The following is a 21,712-nucleotide window of genomic DNA, read 5'->3' as shown; positions in this document are numbered from 1 at the left end:
AGTATTAGCTAAACTTTGGTGATCCCATCAGGTTTCTAAAGCAGAATCCCTTTAGTATTAGAAATAAGAACAGTTACTGAGTCACGCTTACCTTCCTGGGCTGGGGGAACTTTACGCCTGAGATAGGCTGGTGTGTGCTCCATGTTTCTCAGGGACATGGCTTCTCCGTCCCTGTTAACGAAACTGGATCAGAACTTTTATATACCCCTGCCTATACCTTCTAAATATCCTTTCTATAAACCTCTAAGAATAACGCTAATTTGCGTACGCAGTCTGACCACAAATAAAGACAGGAGTGGAATCTATGGTTCCAACGCACAAGTATTATTCAGGTAAAAGTACAGTCAGTTACACGCAATTGATACATACACAATTTAGGCGTAAAAGGAAATATTACAGACCCAAGTACAGTATACAAACGCTGCGCCTCCGGACCCAGAGATAGACCTCAGACTAGAGACCCTCAAGTTCATACAACCTTCAGCATGGACTAACTAACCAGTATTCGGACACATGTATTTATCCCCCCCAGGACTAAAACAGGACAAAGGAGAAATTTCCTTGCTGTTATCATTGGTTCCCAGAGGAGAAGCATATGTTACAGTACATTTAACAGGCTGGTTCAAATTGACTCTCCCTGCCTCTAACAGCCGGGGAATCTTTCTAGTAACACCTTCTGTACATTCCAACAGTTTAAACATTTTGTTGCTTGTAAGTTCTGCGATCCATAACTTGAGTTTGCATGATGCGATCTCTCCACCGATAATACTGGAATGCTGTAAAAAACGTATGCATCAGAACAAGACCAAACACAACTTGCTTATCATGTATAATACCTTAGTTATCAAAAACCTTTATTTCTCAGCGTTGAAACTAACTTAACCAACTTAGATCATACATTTTGATGCTTATGGAATCTTATGAGTGAATATGAAATGTGTGGGTATTCAGGGTTTGGTATAAAGACATATTTAATGTGTGTATGAAGATGAGTGCATTTGTCTCTAACATTTTAGCATGCTGGGCCAGATAGTTCTACATGTCCTGTCAACAGGCCCTCCCACCTTTCCTGTGTTATTGCAGGAAGCTTGCTTATTTATTCTAGCCAGACCACCCGTTGTGGGCAAACACTATGCAGGAAGCTTATGTACACAAGCCAGTTGTCACCTGGCCCACTTGCTTAATGTAATACTGCAAAGCCATTTCTGGAATATATCCCTTATAATACGTAAAGTAATGAAGTAGGCTTTTAGTGAATCGCCGTAACCTATGGTAATGGTCACAGATGCATTCGCATGATGCTAATGGTATTATCGCCACATGTACTAAAATGTGAGTTTATCTAAAATGGCGCTTAGGCGGCCATTTCGCAAAATGGCGTCTTGCAGCCAGTCACAAGATGGTGTCGCTGCGATTCAATTTTAAACTGATCTTGTCTCAGCCAGCAATCCAGCTTCGACACTGTCTTGCTGATCCCGGCTTGATAGTCCTCTGCCCGCAAAGAGCAGGGTGCACCGACCAGTCACCTGGCTCCAGCCAGCAGACAGCCACACACCTGGGACAGCTCCAAAGGGAGCCTATATATGCGTTAGCTGGTTGGAACTCAACTCCACTCTGATCTCAGATATCTTGGAAAAACGCTGTGTGCTATTTTAATACCTCCGATTCTCCCACGATTGACACCCCTGAGCCCTGTTATTGGGTGGTTTGAACACAGGGGCTGGCAACAGAGCAGTTAGTGAGTCTGTCGTTCCTTACTCCCTACACTCCTGTGGATTTCAGGTGCCGGCCAGTCTCGCAAAGGCCACACTAGTACAAAGGAAACAATCATATTGATACGGGGGCTGGCTCCCCTGGGGCTATAGAAGGAGTCCCTGTTAACCCCTTCTTGTCATTTGTGATGTCAGAGGCCTTCCAGCTAATTATAGCTTCCTGTCTTTAGCTTAGAGAGGGGGCTGTGGGGCTGAGTCTGTGCATGTGTATGCGTCAATATGCGTGAGCCACTCACTGCGCTCGGGATTCGTGCGCTCGTAGTACACAGACTGGATGCTACTTTTAGTGACAGATAGCGCCATTTGTGGGTGGTAACGGGAAGGTGCTTGTGAATGGGGCAGTGGTGCTGTGAACGCGGGCATGTCTGGGTGTGAAAACGGCGTTTAATGGGCGTCCATAATTAGCATGGAAGCGTCATTATACTCGTCACTTTGTTGTAGATCAGCCTGCAGTGATCGCAGTGCTTGCAGCAGGGTAGGGCCTACCTCAAGCGGTGTGCAGCTCCGTTGGCTCTTGATGTTACTGATTAATCATACTGTTGAAGTCAAATAATTAAGTGTGATCATTTGCAATTATTATCTGACGATCTAGTCATCTGTTGTCTGATAAAGGGTAAATCGGACACTACTTTGCGTCGGAGCAATCCAATGCGCACAACTGCGAACCCACCACACACATACACTGATTCACATAACGCACACACAGACATATGCGTACACATAGACGCTCACATGCATCCTCACATACATACAAACATTCCCTACATCAATGCACAGACGCACATATGTATATAATGGTTCCTATTTACAGTAAGTTAATAGAGTTATTAAAGGTCTTTTTAACAAGTAATTATGATGTAATATGTAATTAAATAAGATCTAAGGTTTAGAACATAGTAGACATGTCATGTTTGGTATTATATCAAATCACTGTTCATTAGCAGATCTCCGGTTCTATCGGCAAGGAGATCGCATCATGCGTCTGCAAGTTACGAACTATAGAGTTATTGGTTAGCACGTTAACATTTTGTATGTAGTGTCTGTAGCCAGTTTAACCAGTTCTTCGGTGGGAAACTACACAAAGCAACTGTTGGAGGAACTAGGACATACACCTGATGACACCATATGAACTAACCAATGACCAGAATGACCAGGAGCAAGGACCAATGGAATCATGCCAGCTTGTCTCTATTGTTCTATCTGTGACCTGTAAGGTATATAGGCTACTGCTAGGGACACTATAAGGAAGTCATTTTCCCTTCTTAGATGACCACAGGCTTTAGGATTGATGACTGAGAACTGGAACCAGAGCGCTAGCGTATGTATCGGCTGTACCTTATATTTTACTTGCTTTTTGCACTAATTGTTTAGATCAAAGAGTCTTTTACTTTTTCTTACATAATATAACTTTTTGTGCTTTGGAACCACACTTTAGTGACTTGCAGCGCTAAATAGCAATTAAGGGATATCCATAGATGGGGGCTCGCAGTTGATATCACTTTACCGGAAGTCACACAGTAGCGTACAGATCTATGTTCCTCAACAAAGGGTGGAAGGCGCCATAAGCAGGTAAGAACGCACTGTGTTCAAAACTTGTTACCAATCAGTGTTGAGAAACTGATGTCCGTTATTGTGTGATTTTAAGGAGCGCTGATTAGGGACCTGGGGACAAGAGAGAAAAGTTTGTTTCTTTTAGTGTCACTTTTGGCGCAAAAGTGCAACTCGCACAATAGCGTATATGTTGCACAATAGCGTATACATATTTCCTGTACTGCTGCCACGTGTTTAAACAATCGTTTTGATAGACAGTCTTGTTACATGCATAGCGTGATTACTTGGTAAAACCTCTAAATTGCACTGCTAGAGTTGGGTAAACGTTTTTCTGCGCAGAAAACGAAAAGTGGATATGAAAGTGAACATGTGTTTGTGATATGAAAAGGTTATAGAGGAAATTCAGTAGGTGTCTGACAAGGCAAACTGCTACCGGGCCAGTATACACAGCAGGTATATTGTGGTATGAAAAACCCAATAGTAATCGCAAAGTCCATTGATCAGTTAGGTTCTCTGGGGCAATGCGATCGGACCACATAGTTGCGTAAACTGTGACTGTGACTTGGGTAGTTGTGGGGAGGAGCTAAACAAACATAAGATATGTCAAAATGACATATCAAAGGGGGCGCTTACAAATTAACAAGAACACAAATTCAAAGGTTGTTTATTAATAAAAATAAAACCAATAAATTAGCACTTGGCTAATTAAAATATGAAGAGCATGAAAAAGGTTCAAATGACATTAATTCCACTGTGAATAAGATACATATTGACAGATGTTTAGGATTAATGAAAATGTCAATCATATATGAAAATCTTAGAGGTAATCACCCATGTCCAAGTGGATATATAAAGGAGCTTATAATTGTCTAGAGGATTGAAGTCCCATTAAAACAGCTATATCATCAGCAGTAAAGGAATACAGATGTCCCGGTGTAGATCCCCAGCTTCCTCCCAGTAATTGACTGGGGTATTGCTGGGCCGGTCTTTACCCGCTATCAGGCAACTACAGCTTACACAAGGTAAAGAGTCACGCTCCTTAATTGACTCACTCTAACTGCAGTTGGTAGTCTCCGGGCAGCAGTGATAGTAGGAACTGGAGCAAGATCTTCACTATCAAACAAAAAGATAGTGAATCTGCAGCAGACTATTTCACCAGGGCGTTGCAGACGATATCTCAGTACAATGGGATAGAAAATATAAAGGATGATATACACCACAGGGAGGTAGCTATAACGGTACTCATGGATGGTCTCAAAAACACTCTGAAAACCAGGGTGCAAACCTCTCAGCCCAACTGAAGAGGAATTACTGTAGATGCTCTTAAAGAGTCGGCCATGGACCATGATAAGAACATACTCAGGAAGAAAGACACAAGCGACAGGTTAATGGCTGTGAGCATTCAGGCTTTAGAGGGTTCACATACACACCCGCAAAACACATATTTACCTGCACAAGGACAAGATCTCAACAAATATCAACCCGCACAGCCACAAAACACATACCAACCACAAAGGTGTTATAATTGCAATAAAGTAGGGGGGGGCCACCTAGGAAAGGAACACCAAATTATACACAGAGAGGACATCCACATAATTCAGGAAACGTCCAACAATCACCTGCTCACATAGTTGCAGTGAATGCTCTGCTAGAGAGTGATAGTCAGCGCTAGGGGTCAGGTCATACCTGTAGTCTACAGCCACTCAGGTTCACGGAGAATACTCGGGAAGAATCTACAATGACAGTTGATATATCTGGTACTAAACATGCTTTTCTTATAGAAACAGGGGCGACCAGATCCATGTTAAATTCTCCATCTAATTTACAGATTACTAACAAGACAGTACCAGCAATGGGAGTAGCAGGGTGAGTGCAGCATTATCCTTTAACCAAATCGGCAGAGGTTACTATCGGGCCGCTGCAAACCAAACATTCCTTTCTCCTGGCAGCGGCGGCTCCTACTAACCTGCTGGGAAGGGATTTGTTGTGTAAAATGGGATGTGTCATTTACTATACCCCCTGATGGTATATTCCTAGATATCTCAGAGAAGGTTGCGCATGAGGTAAGGGATATATTGTACACTCCACAAAGGTTAATGCTTCACTCTACCATTTTAGAACAAACCCATCTCAGGTAAAAGAGATGTTATCTCAAATACTGGGTTCCCTTTGGACCAAAGATGGACAGGACACTGGATTGATGGCAAATGTATCTCCTGTAATGGTAAATTTAATAAGTGGTATGCAGGCTCCAAAAATCCCTCAGTACCCGTTAAAGCCAGAGGTAGAGTTAGGGGTTTATTCCATAATTGATAGGTTGTTACAACAGGGGATTTTAATTTATACAGCTAGCCCAGCCAATAGTCACATTTTTCCAGTGAAGGCTGGGGGAGGGGCTATAGACTACTACAGGACCTTAGGGGGGTTAACAAAGTAGTTGAGAGCCAATTCCCCATAGTGCCCTATCCAGCTGTCATCCTCATGCAGGTCCCACCATCTGCAACCCACTTCACTGTCATTGACCTATGTTCTGCCTTCTTCTCTGTCCCTCTGCACCCTGACTGCCAATATATCTTTGCATTCACCTACAGATGGGTACAATATACATGGACACGATTGCCCTAGGGTTTCATAGATAGCCCCAGTATTTTCTCTCAGGCCTTACATGACTGATCGCAATCTTTTCAACCAGGCAATGGATCTGTTCTAATTCAATATGTAGACGATTTGTAGTTGTGCTCTAATTAGTTTATGTCATGTTTAAATGATACTAAACTGTTATTACTTCATCTCTCGCAAACAGGGCACAAGGTTGCAAAGGACAAATTACAGCCATGCCAGACTAAGGTTAAATACTTGGGATACTGTCTAACCCAGGGGCTACGACATTTGATGACTGACAGAATACAGGCCATACAGACTGTGAACGTGGATCCCAGGTTTTTCCTGTTTTGGCATTACCATTGCAGGACTTTGTCTCATCCTCAAAACCCGACCGTGTCACACACACTGAGGAAACAGAGCAGGCTTTCCTTAACCTTAAGGACAGTCTGATGAAAACACCTGCATTGGGATTACCAGATTATGAAAAACCTTTTGATTTATATTGTATGGAGGTTGATGGCTGCGCAGCAAGTGTTCTCACACAAAAACATGGTGATGCTAGCAGACCTGTAGCATACTACAGTGCACAATTGGACACTGTGGCAATATCACTCCCAACGTGTTTAAGAAGTGTAGCAGCAACCACTCTTCTGGTCAATAAGAGCGAGGATGTAGTATTAGGTCATGATATGATTGTTTATACACCCCATGCTGTATCTGCTTTGCTGAATTCTGCTCAAACCAGATGTTTCTTCAGCTAGGTTCACAAAATGGGAACTAGCTCTAGTGGTACCTGCAAATATTACCATTAAACGGTGCAATACGTTAAACCCAGCAATGTACTTACCATATGTGCCACAAGATGCACAAAGGGTGGAGAGAGGTGAGTCGCTGGCGGAAGGTGAGTTCTGCAGGTATACTGATGCACATGATTGTATGGAATATCTGAATCAGACCTTTACTACAAGACCTGACATACGTGATACACCATTAGAAAATGTAGATTTGATGTTTTACACGGATGGGAGTTTGTCATAGACAAAATGACACAGGAGAATTATGCACAGGTTATGCTGTTGTAGATGAGGATGTTGTAGAAGCCGAAACACTTGGTCCACCTCACTCAGCACAGGTGGCTGAACTGGTGGCATTAAGGAGAGCATGTGAGCTGGCAGAAGGTAAGTCAGCTAATATCTACACTGACTCCAGGTACGCATTTGAGTAGTACATGGTTTTGGGGCTCTTTGGCGACCGAGAAATTTTATGACAGCAGCAGGCACACCAGTCGCACACTCACACCACATAAAAGGACTCTTGACAGCAATCCAGCTACCAAAGGCAGTACCTGTCATCAAATGTAAAGCCCACACATGTGAAGACCCGGTATGATTGGGCAATAACAGAGCAGATGAAGCTGACAAGTGGGCAGCAGGGTTGCGCATAAAGTTAACAACTGATAAAGAAAATAGATCTCAGACTGCACATTCTGGACATATATATATATATAATTGGAGATGCTACCTGTGGAGACCATTGATATATACACGAAGAAAAAATACAGGTGCACAACTCCAAATTAACTGATTATATATAAATAAATACATTTTGCAGTAAATACAATAGAGGTTTTTGGCATAATCAGTTAATTTGGAGTTGTGCACCTGTATTTTTTCTTTGTGTAAACAACTGATAAAGTGATGGTCTTCCAGACAATAGACATGCAGAAATTAATTGAGATGCAAAATTTGTGTCCCCTACAGGAAAAGGCAGTCTGGAGGTCGAAAGGATGTGGTCAGTATTCCTCTGGAGGGATGGACAAGGTAAGACTTTTGCTCCCAGGGCATATTACCCACGCCTGGCTGAGGCAGCGCATGGTCTGACTCATCTGGGAAAACAAGGCATGTGCAAGTTGGTCAGAGCATAACGGTGTGCACCAGGCTTTTCTTCCCAAGCTGAAAAAAGGGCAATGTCCTGCCTAACCTGCTTGAGGAAAAACGTTGGGAAGACAATACCAACAGAGCCATCTCATATCCCTCCAACAGACGGTCCTTTTCAGGTAATACAAATGGATTTCATCCAATTACCACCCTGCAGGAATCTGAAGTATGCATTAGTTTGTACTGACGTATTTTCTATCTGGGTAGAGGCATATCCAGCTACCACTAATACTGCTGTTTTTACTGCTAAAATGATTGTTCAGGAATTTGTATGCATACAGTATACCTAGAATCATAGAAAGTGATAGGGGTACTCATTTCACTGGTGATGTGTTCCAGAACATGTGTAAGCTTATGGGTATTAATAGTAGACTTCACACCCCCTACCGACTGCAAGCCAGTGCGAAGGTGGAGAGTGAACGGTACTATTGAGAACAAACTGAGCAAGATCATGGCTGAAACTGGATTAGGATGGCCAGAAGCCTTACCACTAGTCCTCCATAGCATCAGGACCACTCCTAGACCTCCTCTTAATCTGTCCCCCTTTGAGATACTGTTTGGGAGACAACCTCATTTGATTATAAGTCCACAGGATTTGAAGAGCAATAATGAGGTTACTGTGAAATATCTTATAAAAATGAGTAAACAGCTGAAACAGCAGCAACAGAAATTGAAAATGTTATCACCTGATATGCCAGAAACAAACTGTCATGATTTTGAACCTGGAGAATTTGTTATGATCTGAAATTTCTTACGCTCAGGTTGGCAGATCGGTGGGAAGGTCCGTATCAAGTGTTACTGACAAGTACGACATCGCTGAAAGTAGCAGAGAGAGATACCTGGGTCCATTCCTCTCACTGCACAAAGGTCAACTACCCGGAGATACAAGGCGGAGTCGAGACAGATAACGTGGACCTGTTGATTGCGAGCCTGTTCTGGGAGAATTAGAGACTGCAGTAGAACACCTGAGCTAGAGAAATTTGCAGACCACTATTCCAGCAATGGAGTGGTGGGCTGGGTTTGTGTTTCTGCTTCCTCTCAGGGTTCTCATCATCCTTATTTGTTTCGGGATTTTCTGTTTCTGTGACAGAGGACAGATAGAGTGGTTGATGGTGATATCGATGGAGTGGGGTCAGGAGAAGGAGCGATAAAACAATCAGGGTGGTATATGGCAAAACTCAGTACAGTAATTAAGAGATCTGTTATCCTAGAAGCTCGGAGTCAGTGTGAAGGGCTATTGTCTGAGGTATACTGTATGTGTGCGACCTGTGGATCCCTTATTGATGAAAAGTGCATCCAGCAGTGCCAGTCCAAGAAGTCTGTATTTAGACGAGCATCCTTTAGATTACCATTCCTTTGGTTTAAGACCTTACCCACTGAGTGAGTGTTGGGTTTGCACTCATGTTCCTCAGGGACAACATAATGTAGGATTAGTACCATTCCCGTTAAATGTCTCTGAGGTTCTTGAATTACAGGGGGGGGGATATGGTGGACAAGAAATGTAACATATCTAACCCCCCTAATTTGAAGCTCCACCAGTATCAGGTAGATAGATCCCTGTTATGCTTAAATGTCACCAATTTCAATAAGCCAGGAAATTGGGAGGTGACCGGGAACGATCAGACAATGACCTTTTCACACAGAGCTGATAATGAACCAATAGATTCTGAACTTGTACGCAAAATTATTGTAAGTGGGAGATGGCACAGGTAGACGCGTAGTTATGTTAAAGTAATGGTTAGCAGAGTACCAATAGGGTACTGTGCAGATATCATACAACCGGAAATGTGTACAAGTCAAATGGAGGAAAGAGGGGCAGGATCCTTCATTAAAATAATGTGTTCCATGATAATGATGCATTCTATTCCTTATATACTCCCAGATGATATGTATTTTATATGTGGAATGAAAGCGTACAAGTGGCTCTCTCAGAATTCAGAAGGTTTATGTTTTATTGGTAGTGTTACCAGAGGTTATGACCCTTACACATGGTGAAATGCTTGGTATCCATAAAAACACACCATCTCCATACTTTCATTCGCAGTATGAACACTGAGACAAAAGAAACATGATTCCTGGTGAAGTACATACAGCCACACAGTTGATTAGCGAAACTGGATTACAAATGTTGGTAGCATTGGATCCCACCAGGATCGCTCGGGGAACTTTACATTTTAGATACATCCAAGACCTTGCTAAAAGAATAGATAATATCACCGAGATGTATGATGAAACGTTCAGGTATACAGGTAAAGAGCTAGAAGCTTATAAATAGGAGTTAGATGTTAAATAGTTTAGCACTAGCCTATGTTGTACTATTACTGGTGGATATTGTGTGACTTTCTCCACCCAATTTGGTGTCAAGAGTTGCACATGTTACCAATAATACCAATGACCCCAAGGAAGTGATTGACCGGAAGATGGATGAAATTCTCCAGCTGAAATGGGAATTTCGAAAGAACCATAATTCCTCGCTAATTGAGACGGAGAAGGTAACAGAGTGGTTCTCATGGTTGAATCCTGTAAAATGGTTCTCTGGTCTAGGAGAGTGGGCACAGGAAATGGTTGCTAGCATAGGTAAGCTCCTTATCCTTATACCTATTGTCATCTTAGTAATTGGTTTATGTGTCAGGTGTGTCTTTGCTGTGTTGAAGTGTGGAAAATGTACCACTAAGGTGAACAGTAAAAATGAAATCTTGATGGTAGTGAATAGTGGTGATATGGGTACTAAGGTTGATAAAGAACTGCATTACAATCCTGACAATGAATGTGCCTACAGTTAATAATATGCTAAGTCATGTATAATAATAATTATTGTAAATGTTCCATTAAACTTCCTAGATAATGTAGTCTCAATTCCCCCAAACTTCCTTTATAGGTTCGATGAGATCCCACATCCTACCAATGATCCCCTATAGATCAGATGGCGTATAAGGGTTGTTCTACCCTTTTGAAATGCATTATTAACGGTTCAATAACCTACATTTGTCACACCGTTTAGAACAATAATAATACATCATTATGCATGACTGGAAAGGCTAAGATAAGAATGTGATAGTTTTGTTTGCTATCAAAGGGTGGACTGTCGAAGTCAAATATAGTATGATCGTTTGCAATTATCTGACGATCTAGTCATCTGTTGTCCGATAAAGGGTAAATCGGACGCTACTTTGCGTCGGCGAAATCCAATGCGCACAACTGCGAACCCACCACACACATACACTGATTCACAACGCACACACATTGACTTGAAGGCTTACACATAGACTCTCATATGGGTAACCACATGCGTCCTCACATACATACGAACATTGCCTACATCAATTCACAGATGCACATATGCGAACACATATGTATATAATGGTTCCTATTTACAGTAAGTTAATAGAGTTATTAAAGGTCTTTTTAACAAGTAATTATGATGTAATATGTAATTAAATAAGATCTAAGGTTTAGAACATAGTAGACATGTCATGTTTGGTATTATATCAAATCACTGTTCAATAGCAGATCTCCGGTTCTATCGGCAAGGAGATCGCATCATGCGTCTGCAAGTTACGAACTATAGAGTTATTGGTTAGCACGTTAACATTTTGTATGTAGTGTCTGTAGCCAGTTTAACCAGTTCTTCGGTGGGAAACTACACAAAGCAACTGTTGGAGAACTAGGACATACCCCTGATGACACCGTATTAACTAACCAATGATCAGAATGACCAGGAGCAAGGACCAATGGAATTATGCCAGCTTGTCTCTATTGTTCTATCTGTGACCTGTAAGGTATATAGGCTACTGCTAGGGACACTATAGGGAAGTCATTTTCCCTTCTTAGATAACCACAGGCTTCAGGATTGATGACTGAGAACTGGAACCAGAGCGCTAGCGTATGTATCGGCTGTACCTTGTATTTTACTTGCTTTTTGCACTAATTGTTTAGATCAAAGCGTCTTTTACTTTTTCTTGAATATAACCTTTTGTGCTTTGGAACCACAATAGGATTGGAAAGCAATTATTTCACTTTAGCGACTTACAGCGCTAAATGGCGATTAAGGGATATCCATAATACACTTCCTGGAGAGGACGTGTGCTAAGAAAGAAAAGTGTGCGTCTTTACACCAGCGTGCAATCACTATGCCGTCACTCTCTAAGACAAAGAGGGCGTCCTTACTTTCATACCCGGCCCCTTTTGGATGAGAGCGATTGCGGCTTAGCGTCCGGGTCTGAATCGGCCCCTGTGTGTGGTATCAGCTTAGAGCCTTCCTGTAAGTAACCCAGCAGTACACAGTCACCTGGCTAGGATTAGGGTGCTCTCAGGAACACCATTTCACCCCCCCTGTACCCATAAAACACATGTACACCATAAAGGGGATGCATGGGCACTGTTCCCTAATGCCATACCTAAATACAATTATTCCACCATCATTACATATGTCGTATGCACCACATATGATCTATGCGTGCTTGATTTTTGCCTAACGCCCTTCACCGCCTTGCCCAGTACCCCGGTTCCTTTATGAGTCCCTTTGGATCACACAGGAATGACACAATAGCAAAGGTACAATGTTACCTTTATTTACATACACACTAGTCATATAAAAACCACACTGCAAACTATACACACTATATACAGAATTACTAGTAGTATTAGCTAAACTTTGTGGATCCCATCATGTTCCTAAAGCAGAGGCCCTTTAGTATTAGAAATGGGAACAGTTACTGCATCACACTTACCCTCCTGGGCTGGGGGAATACTACACTTGGGATAGGCTGCTGTGTGCTCCACGCTTCTCAGGAAAATGGATTCTCCGTCCCTGTCTTGCTGATCCCAGCCGCTTGGCCCGATAGTCCTCTGCCCGAAAAGAGCAGGGTGCACCAACCAGTCACCTGGCTCCAGTCAACACACCAGCCGCACACCTGGGACAGCTTCGGAGGGAGCATATATATGTGTTGAGTATCTATTACTGGACATTCTCTGCAGAGCAAGGTCCGTGGAGGACAAATGGGCTGGATCCCCTGACTCCTGTGCCCAGCTCTGCCTACATCCTGCCGCTCAGGCTAGGAACGCCACTCCAAACTCTGATCTCTCGGAAGAACCCTCAGTTTGCTATTCTAAAACCTCTGATTTTCACACAATTAGGTGACACCCCTGAGCTCTGGTATTGGGTGGTTTGAATGCAGAGGTTGAATACAGAGCAGTTAGTCTGTGGTTCCTTACTTCCCCCTGTGGATTTCAGGTGCCTGCCAGTCTTGCAAAGGCCACACTAGTACAAAGGAAACAATCATATTGATACGGGGGCTGGCTCCCCTGGGGCTATAGAAGGAGTCCCTGTTAACCCCTTCTTCTCAACTGTGATGTCAGAGACCTTCCAGATGATTCTAGCTTCCTGTCTGTAGCTTAGAAAGGGGCTGTGTGCGGTATCAGCTTAGGGCCTTCCTGTAAGTAATCCAGCAGTACACACACACCTGGCTGGAATTAGAGTGCTCTCAGGCACAAAATTTCACCCCCTGTACCCACAAAGCACATTACACTATTGAGGATGCACAGGCGCTGTTCCCTAATGCCATACCTAAATACATTTATTCCACCATCATTACATATGTCATATACATCCTGATGGTGGAATAAGCAACTATACTATTTCCCGCAGTAGGGTCACTATTACACACAGTAACATGTTCATTATTTCTCAATATAAGGTCCTAATAATGTCTATAGCAGTATGTGATGCACAAACACTTCATATGTATTATAACATGCCACATTCCACTGACACACATGCAGGGGTGCTGCACAGGAGAAAAAAGCAATTTCCCCCTCCTGCACTCATACACTAGAAAGCAGAAACAGGCTGTAAAAGTACATGATTTTGGGACAAGCCAAGCTGCAGGGTTAGTAACAAGCTTGGGGGGCACTTGGGTCGTCATAGTGGTGCAAATTCAGAACCAGGACATTGTGGTATGAACTAATGCGTCGTTGCACGGACTGGGAGCAGTATATGGGCAGGAGCACCTTTTGGCTTGTTTGAGCAGGATAATGCTATGGGGGGAGGTGGGGCATTGTTCATCACCGAATTCTTCTTGGATGGTTGGGAGAAGTTGATCTTGTAGGATGTTTTGGTACCATTATTTATTCGTGGCTGTGTTCTTAGGCAAAATTGTGAGTGATCCCTCTCCCTTGGCTGAGAAGTAACCCCACACATGAATGATCTCAGGCTGCGTTACTGTTGGCATGACAGGACTGATGGAACGCTCACCTTTCCTTCTCCGGATGTTTTTCCAGATTCCCCAATATAAAAGGGGATTCATCAGAGAAAATAACTTTACCCCAGTCCTCAGCAGTCCAATCCCTGTACCTTTTGCAGAATATCAGTCTGTCCCTGATGTTATTCCTGGAGAGAAGTGGCTTCTTTGCTTCTCTTCTTGACACCAGACCATCCTCTAAGTCTTCGCCTCACTGTGCATGAAGATGCACTCACACCTGCCTGCTACCATTCCTGAGCAAGCTCTGCACTGGTGGTGCCCCGATCCCAAAGCTGAATCAACTTTAGGAGATGTTTTTGGGTGCCCTGAAGCCTTCTTTACAACTATTGAACCTCTCTCCTTGAAGTTCTTGATGATCCGATAAATGGTTGATTTAGGTGCAATCTTACTAGCAGCAATATCCTTATGTGTGAAGCCCTTTTTGTGCAAAGCAATGATGCCTGCACGTGTTTCCTCGCAGGTAACCATGGTTAACATGGAAGAACAATGATTTCAAGCTCCACCCTCCTTTTAAAGCTTCCAGTCTGTTATTCTAACTCAATCAGCATGACAGAGTGATCTCCAGCCTTATCATTGTCAACACTCTCACCTGTGTTAACGAGAGAATCACTGACATGATGTCAGCTGGTTCTTTTGTGGCAAGGCTGAAATGCAGTGGAAATGTTGGTTTTGGGATTAAGGGCCTGATTTATAGCCGGACAGTCTTTAAGAAGGAGGGCGTTTTTTTTGGGGGGGGGGGTTTGCAGCCTACTGGCCGCTCGCTAAGCTGTGGGTGACCACATACAGCTTTTGCGGGCGGCTAGGTGATGGTCGTGACCATCGGGGCTTGCGACGAGACCCTTGTGGTAGGGTCTCATCCGTCGCAAGCTCCAGAGAGCTTCCTGCTCTAACAGAGCAGGAAGCTCTCCACTGACATCACTGGAGAAGTCAATGGTGTCTCCCACAAACTGCAGACGTTCCTTCGGGAATGCCTCGTTTTGTGTAGCCACCCCCCCTTCCCCGCCTACAAAACAGGGCGAGCTGTCGATCAACATCGACAGCCACGCCTTTCGTTGTGAGTCCCGGAGCGAGAGCATCTCTCTCGCTCCGGGGCATGCGCAGTACCCTATCGACCCGCTTGCGAGCGCTATGCGCTCGCGAGCGGGTCTGAATCAGGCCCTAAGTTCATTGTCATGGCAAAGAGGGACTTTGCAATTAATTGCAGATCATCTGATCACTCTTCATGACATTCTGGAGTATATGCAAATTGCCATCATAAACACTGATGCAGCAACTTTGTGATTGTACAGCCATGGACAAAAGTTTTGAGACTGACACCTGTACATCACGCAGCGCCAGCCTGTCCCTCTACATGTACATCACTCACAGTGCCAGCCTGTCCCTCTACATGTACATCACTCACAGTGCCAGCCTGTCCCTCTACATGTACATCACACAGTGCCAGCCTGTCCCTCTACATGTACATCACACAGCGCCAGCCTTTCCCTCTACATGTACATCACTCAGCGCCAGCCTGTCCCTCTACATGTACCTCACACAGCGCCAGCCTGTCCCTCTACATGTACCTCACACACAGTGCCAGCCTGTCCCTCTACATGTACCTCACACAGCGCCAGCCTGTCCCTCTACATGTACCTCACACAGCGCCAGCCTGTCCCTCTACATGTACCTCACACACAGTGCCAGCCTGTCCCTCTACATGTACCTCACACAGCGCCAGCCTGTCCCTCTACATGTACCTCACACACAGTGCCAGCCTGTCCCTCTACATGTACCTCACACAGCGCCAGCCTGTCCCTCTACATGTACCTCACACACAGTGCCAGCCTGTCCCTCTACATGTACATCACACAGTGCCAGCCTGTCCCTCTACATGTACCTCACACAGCGCCAGCCTGTCCCTCTACATGTACATCACACACAGCGCCAGCCTGTCCCTCTACATGTACATCAGTGTATAAATTGCCACAGGCTATCGCCACTGCAACACAATGGGTATAAATTGCCCACAGCTTAGCGAGCGGCCAGGACGGTTTAAAAAAAAAAAGCGGCCGCCCTCATTCAGAGCGAGCGCTCGCTTTTTGCGAGCACCTCTGAATGAGGTCCCCAGTCTGCTCAGTGGCAGCTTTAAGTATAATCCATAGACTCTGATTAAGATTCTTTAGTATAAGAGCCGACATATTACAAAAATAAATATTGGTCCTGCAGATGCCACCTAGAATTCCATTAATGCACAGGAGTTTCTGGAGAGGCAGAAGATTAGGCAGGGTGAGAGGGGCAGAGAGATGAGATGAGCAGGGAGAGAAGGGCGGTGGGCAGAAATAGATGTTGGGTGGGTATATGAACACTGGTGTAAGAATGTACAATAACTGCCTATGAATCTAAAATATGTTGGTAGATAAGGGTGCAAGTGTTACTGAAGTCAAAATTATTAATTGAATGACAGTAGATGCAAATCAAATGAAATTAAAATGTCAAAAATATTCAGTGGCTCGAAATTATACGTTCGATGTTCTCATTTAGTTTTATTAATTCTCTGGAACAAGTATCTAAAACGTTGTTCCATTTTTTTAAAAAGTCTATTGTAATGGGTATGAATGTTGGATTATTTTGCGTCCTTAGGCCTTTTGGGATAAGACCTTGTTCTAAATATTTGGATAATGTGATGATTTCCCACCATTGCCGTGTCTCTTGTGCTTAATATTTCTCCAATTTGAGAAACTGTTTGCAGAAGCCATCTTCTTTGGCAATTTGTTCAATGGAACAACATTTTAGATACTTGTTCCAGAGAATTAATAAAACTAATTATCAAGGACAGAGAGAGCTCAATGAAAGATATAAATGAGAACATCGAACGTATAGAAAAAAATTTCGAGCCACTGAATACAATGCAAGACTACCAAAAATGAATGGAACGAAGAAATAAAATGGAAAAACTGGAAGACTATATCATCTCACAAAAGAAAAGAAAATTCCTAAGAGACTATTAAGTAAAAAAGGGCTATACACCGAAACCAACAATGAAAAAAGGACTATCACATCCACTATGGATAATAAGAAACAAAGACAAGGGTATCAACAGTTTAAGAAAACTCAAAACCCATATAAAGTGAGAACACCCCTCCTACAAGATCACCCACAAAGAACGAACACACCAAGAGAGTACAAACCATATGATCAAAGGAACTTTTCATATCAGAAAAAATAACCATACCAACAACACAATCCATACAATCTCATTAGATAATCATATCAACAAGGAGCAGAATCAGCCAAAGTAATAGAACAGAAGAATTTTAGAACATTGTTAAAAGATATAGAAGAACAACAGAACATGCCAAGAAAAGTCCAAAAAAGAAATTATGAAGAATCAGGAAGTGAGGATGATTTTTAGAGGACATCTGGGGTCCAGAAAAACCACCAGACCAAACACGATCATTGAACAAAAGAAGAAGGAACAGCCCACTACACAGAAGAGGGGAACAAGAGGGGGGAAAAGAAAAAAGAAACAAACAACATTAACAACAGAAAAAGATGATAAAGGACAAATTTTCAACTTAAGCAAGAAAGTACTAACAATAGCACAAACAAACCTTCTAAAAAAAAGGACTGAAATTTGCCCCCCATTCAAACATCAACAAATTCAATCTATGCATAGACACACAGAAATTTATCAGAAAGGTGTCTAAAAATTGTTTTTGCAAAAACTCCAGTATCAAGATCATGTACATCACGATCAAGAGAATACATACACACTGACTACAAAGCTACATCAACTTTCGTTCCGACTCACATCAAAGGTCCACATATCACCACTTTCCAACGATTAATAGAAGAAGAAATAAGACAACTTCCTGAAAAAATTAAGACTCCATATAACTTCACAAAAGAAGAAAAAGAAAGCATAAAAGAACTGAAAGACAAAACAATCATAATAAAGCCAGCAGACAAAGGGGGAGGAGTCATAATAATGGACATAGAGGAGTACAGCAATGAAGCTAACAACCTCCTTTCAGATACAACTACCTATCAGAAACTTAACAAAGATCCCTCACAAGATTACAAGAGAATACTACAGGAACAACTAAACAAAGGAGTACAACTGGGCATCATTACAAAAAAAGAATATGAACATTGAACATCCACAAATCCCTACGTTCTATCACCTACTCAAAATACATAAAAGATTGGTCAACCCACCTGGAAGACCAATAGTTTCGGGAATTGGATCCCATACAGCTAACCTCTCTAAATATGTGGACTTCTTTCTGCAACCCCTTGTATCAAAACAAAAAAGTTATCTTAAATACACAATGCAAGTACTACAGACCTTGGACACCTTCGACTGGAAGGAGTGCTACATCTTATGCTCCAGTGATATAAAATCTCTGAATACAGTCATAAACCACCAGGATGGATGTGATGCAACGAGACATTACCTATCAACACTATCGGCAATTCCAAACGAACAAATACATTTCTTAATGGATTCAATAGACTTCATTCTAAGGAAAAATTACTTTTGGCATAACGGCAACTTCTTCCTCTAAACAAGAGGAACCACAATGGGCACATCTTTTGCCCCCTGCTATGCTAACCTGTTTGTAGCATAGTGGGAGGTAAACTACCTCTGGCAAAATAACCCTTATTCCAACATCATCATATTATGGCGCAGATACATCGACGACCTCCTATTTATTTGGGACGGAACAGAAAATGACCTGGAACAATTCCTTATGTATCTTAATCAAAATAATTTGAATCTAGAATTTTCATCCAATTACAGTAAAGAGACCATCACCTTTCTCGATTTGGATATATTTATAGAAGATGAAAAAATCGTGACCAGGAACCATATTAAAGATGTAAGCGGCAATAATTTTCTCCCTGCCCAAAGTAACCACCACAGAAAATGAATAAGTAACATCCCAGGTGGCCAATTTCATCATCTAAGAAGAAATTGCACGAAAGATGACACCATCAGAGAACAGGCAAAAGAAATTAAGTCAAATTTCATCAAGAAGGGCTACAAAGAAAAGATATCATCAGAAGAAATAGAAAAAATTGGCAAAATAGACAGGAAGAAACTCATTCAATACAAAGAAACAACAATAGAGGAAGAAAGACCGATATCATTCATAACCCAATTTAACAGTAACAACAAACAGATTGAAAACATCCTAACAAAACACTGGAACATACTGCAGTTGCACGAAGAAGCAAAGAAAATACTACCAGCAAAACCATGCATTATATAAAGAAAGGCAAAGAACCTCAAACAACTTACTAATAGTTTCTATAGAACCGAGGACACAAGAAAGAACAAATAAAGCATCAAAAGGGTTCCACTTTTGCAAAAACTGTAGTGGATGTAAAAATCAAATTAAAACCACTAACAGAACAATAGAATTTACCTCAAAGCAAACAGGACGCAAGTACCCAATCAAAGATTTTATCTCATGTGAGACGGAAGGCGCAATATATTTATTAGAATGCCCATGTGGCATTCAGTATATTGGCCAAACCAAGCGGTAAATCAAAGTAAGAATATCCGAACATATATATAACATCAGAGAAGGCCTCACTACTCACACTGTATCGGCTCACTTTCTACACAGTCACAATAAGGACCCAAAAGGACTGAGGTTCATGGGCATTGAAAAAATAACACAAAATTGGAAAAGAAACTGAGTTGATCTACAACCTTAAGACACTGGAACCATACGGACTAAACATCAATATAGAACTAAAAGCATTTTAATAAATATCCTATTACTTTTTAAAGAGCCAGTTTTATCCATAGTAATTCTAAAAAAGAAATAAACCCTATAGGTAATTTTCAATGGTATTTTATAAACTAGTATTCCTGCACAATCCATCCATGTAGATGATATACACCTATATAATTTTATATTCCATTTATTTTATTTATATTTTTGTTTTATTCAATTTCTGTTTCTTTCCCTACTTATCTACTCACTATCCCTAAACTTTCATTTTCCTTGATTTGGCATAAAAACAATATGGAGCACAAAACATGTGCTTGCCTACTTTTACCCACAACTTCCGGGACAGGATATCCTGTTTTTACAATAAAGATTTCCCTATAAATAGTCCATAGAGACATCATTCCCCAACCTTGACAAAGGACCCTTGGAGGTCTGAAACGTGTTGGAGAGTCTGAGGAAGTGCCCGGAGAACAACACTGCAGCCACCACTACCAGTCCACCGAACATCCCCCGGCGTGCTAAGTCATCAAGCGACGCCAACCCGGCGTGTCACCTGATCGCGGCTCAGACGGGAGTCCGCAGCTGAAGTCCACTATAACACAAAGGTAGTCAGGGTGAGTTAGGTGGCACTAGGATTGCAGATTGCATCATAGCAGATCCAACTGGGCTACTTACAGAACTGGCACACCTCCAAATAGTCTATTAAGACTATTATTTTAACATTATTTTAATAATTGTATGCCAATCTCTTTTCTTGACTCCTACTTCCTTTCCTTCTTTCTTTTCTCACTGTTTTTATTAATCATTTATTGTTGAACTTTCATTTTATTTTCAATTTTTTTTTTTTTTCATTGAAATTTTTATTTTTTTTAAATTCCATTTTCATATTTTTATTTCATTTGGTTTGCATCTACTGTCATTCATTCAATAATTTTGACTTCAGTAACACTTGCACCATTATCTACCAACATATTTTAGATTCATAGGCAGTTATTGTACATTCTTACACCAGCGCTGATATACCCGCCCAATTTAAATTTGACCAATTTTGACCTGTGGAAATTCAAGCGCAAACAAGAACCACTATATCCCTATCCCAATGGCAGAAATAGATGGGCAGAGAGAAGGGCAGGGAGAGAAGGGCGGTGGGCAGAAATAGATGGGCAGGGAGAGAAGGGCAGTGGGCAGAGAGTTGGGCAGGGAAAGAAGGGCAGGAGAGAAGGGCAGTGGGCAGAGAGTTGGGCAGGGACATGAACAGGGAGAGATGAGCAGGGAGAGATGGGTGGTGAGCAGAGATGGGCAGGGAGAGATGGGCAGGAAGAGAAGGGCGGTGGGCAGAGAGATGGGCAGGAAGAGAAGGGCAGGAAGAGAAGGGCAGGAAGAGAAGGGCAGGAAGAGAAGGGCGGTGGGCAGAAATAGATGGGCAGGGAGAGAAGGGCAGGGAGAGAAGGGCAGGTAGAGAAGGACGGTGAGCAGAAATAAGGGCAGGGAGAGAAGGGTGATGGGCAGAGAGATGGGCACGGAGAGAAGGCCAGTGGGCAGAGAGATAGGCAGAGAGTGGGGCAGGGAGAGAAGGGCAGAGGGAGAGATGGGCATGTCTGGATACATACAGTGCACATACTGTACCTTTAGCAAGATTATTGAAATTAGATTTTGGGGTAGAAAGGGTGAATTTTAGGGATCTTGAAAATACCTGTAATGAATTGTGTTTTGTGCCTCTATATATCCTCCGTGAAATGTAGTAATAATGATAAAAATTATTTTGTGAAAAAATCCCAATAAATTTCATTGAAATAAAGGGGCGAGTGTAAAGTTGTCGGAAAATGACCTTTTTGCACAGTGGTCGAGATTCAGGATGT

The 21,712-nt window shown here is 42.3% G+C and overlaps 1 protein-coding gene across 1 annotated transcript in view; it reads right to left on the bottom strand.

Annotated features, from left to right (window-relative positions):
* Nucleotides 1–710: 710 nt before the first annotated feature.
* The window catches only part of LOC148431061 (uncharacterized), a 118,997-nt gene continuing 97,995 nt past the window's right edge, over nucleotides 711–21,712 (bottom strand). Inside the window, exon 6 of the transcript XR_015877274.1 lies at nucleotides 711–776. The gene's annotated coding sequence lies outside the window, so the exon portion shown is untranslated. The remainder of the gene's footprint in view (nucleotides 777–21,712) is intronic.

The sequence above is a fragment of the Taudactylus pleione genome, unplaced genomic scaffold, assembly GCF_031769625.1.
Source record: "Taudactylus pleione unplaced genomic scaffold, aTauple2 ptg002994l, whole genome shotgun sequence".
Lineage (NCBI taxonomy): Eukaryota > Metazoa > Chordata > Amphibia > Anura > Myobatrachidae > Taudactylus > Taudactylus pleione.
The sequence above is the reverse complement of the archived record's forward strand: the minus strand, read 5'-3'. Positions and strand labels throughout refer to the sequence as shown.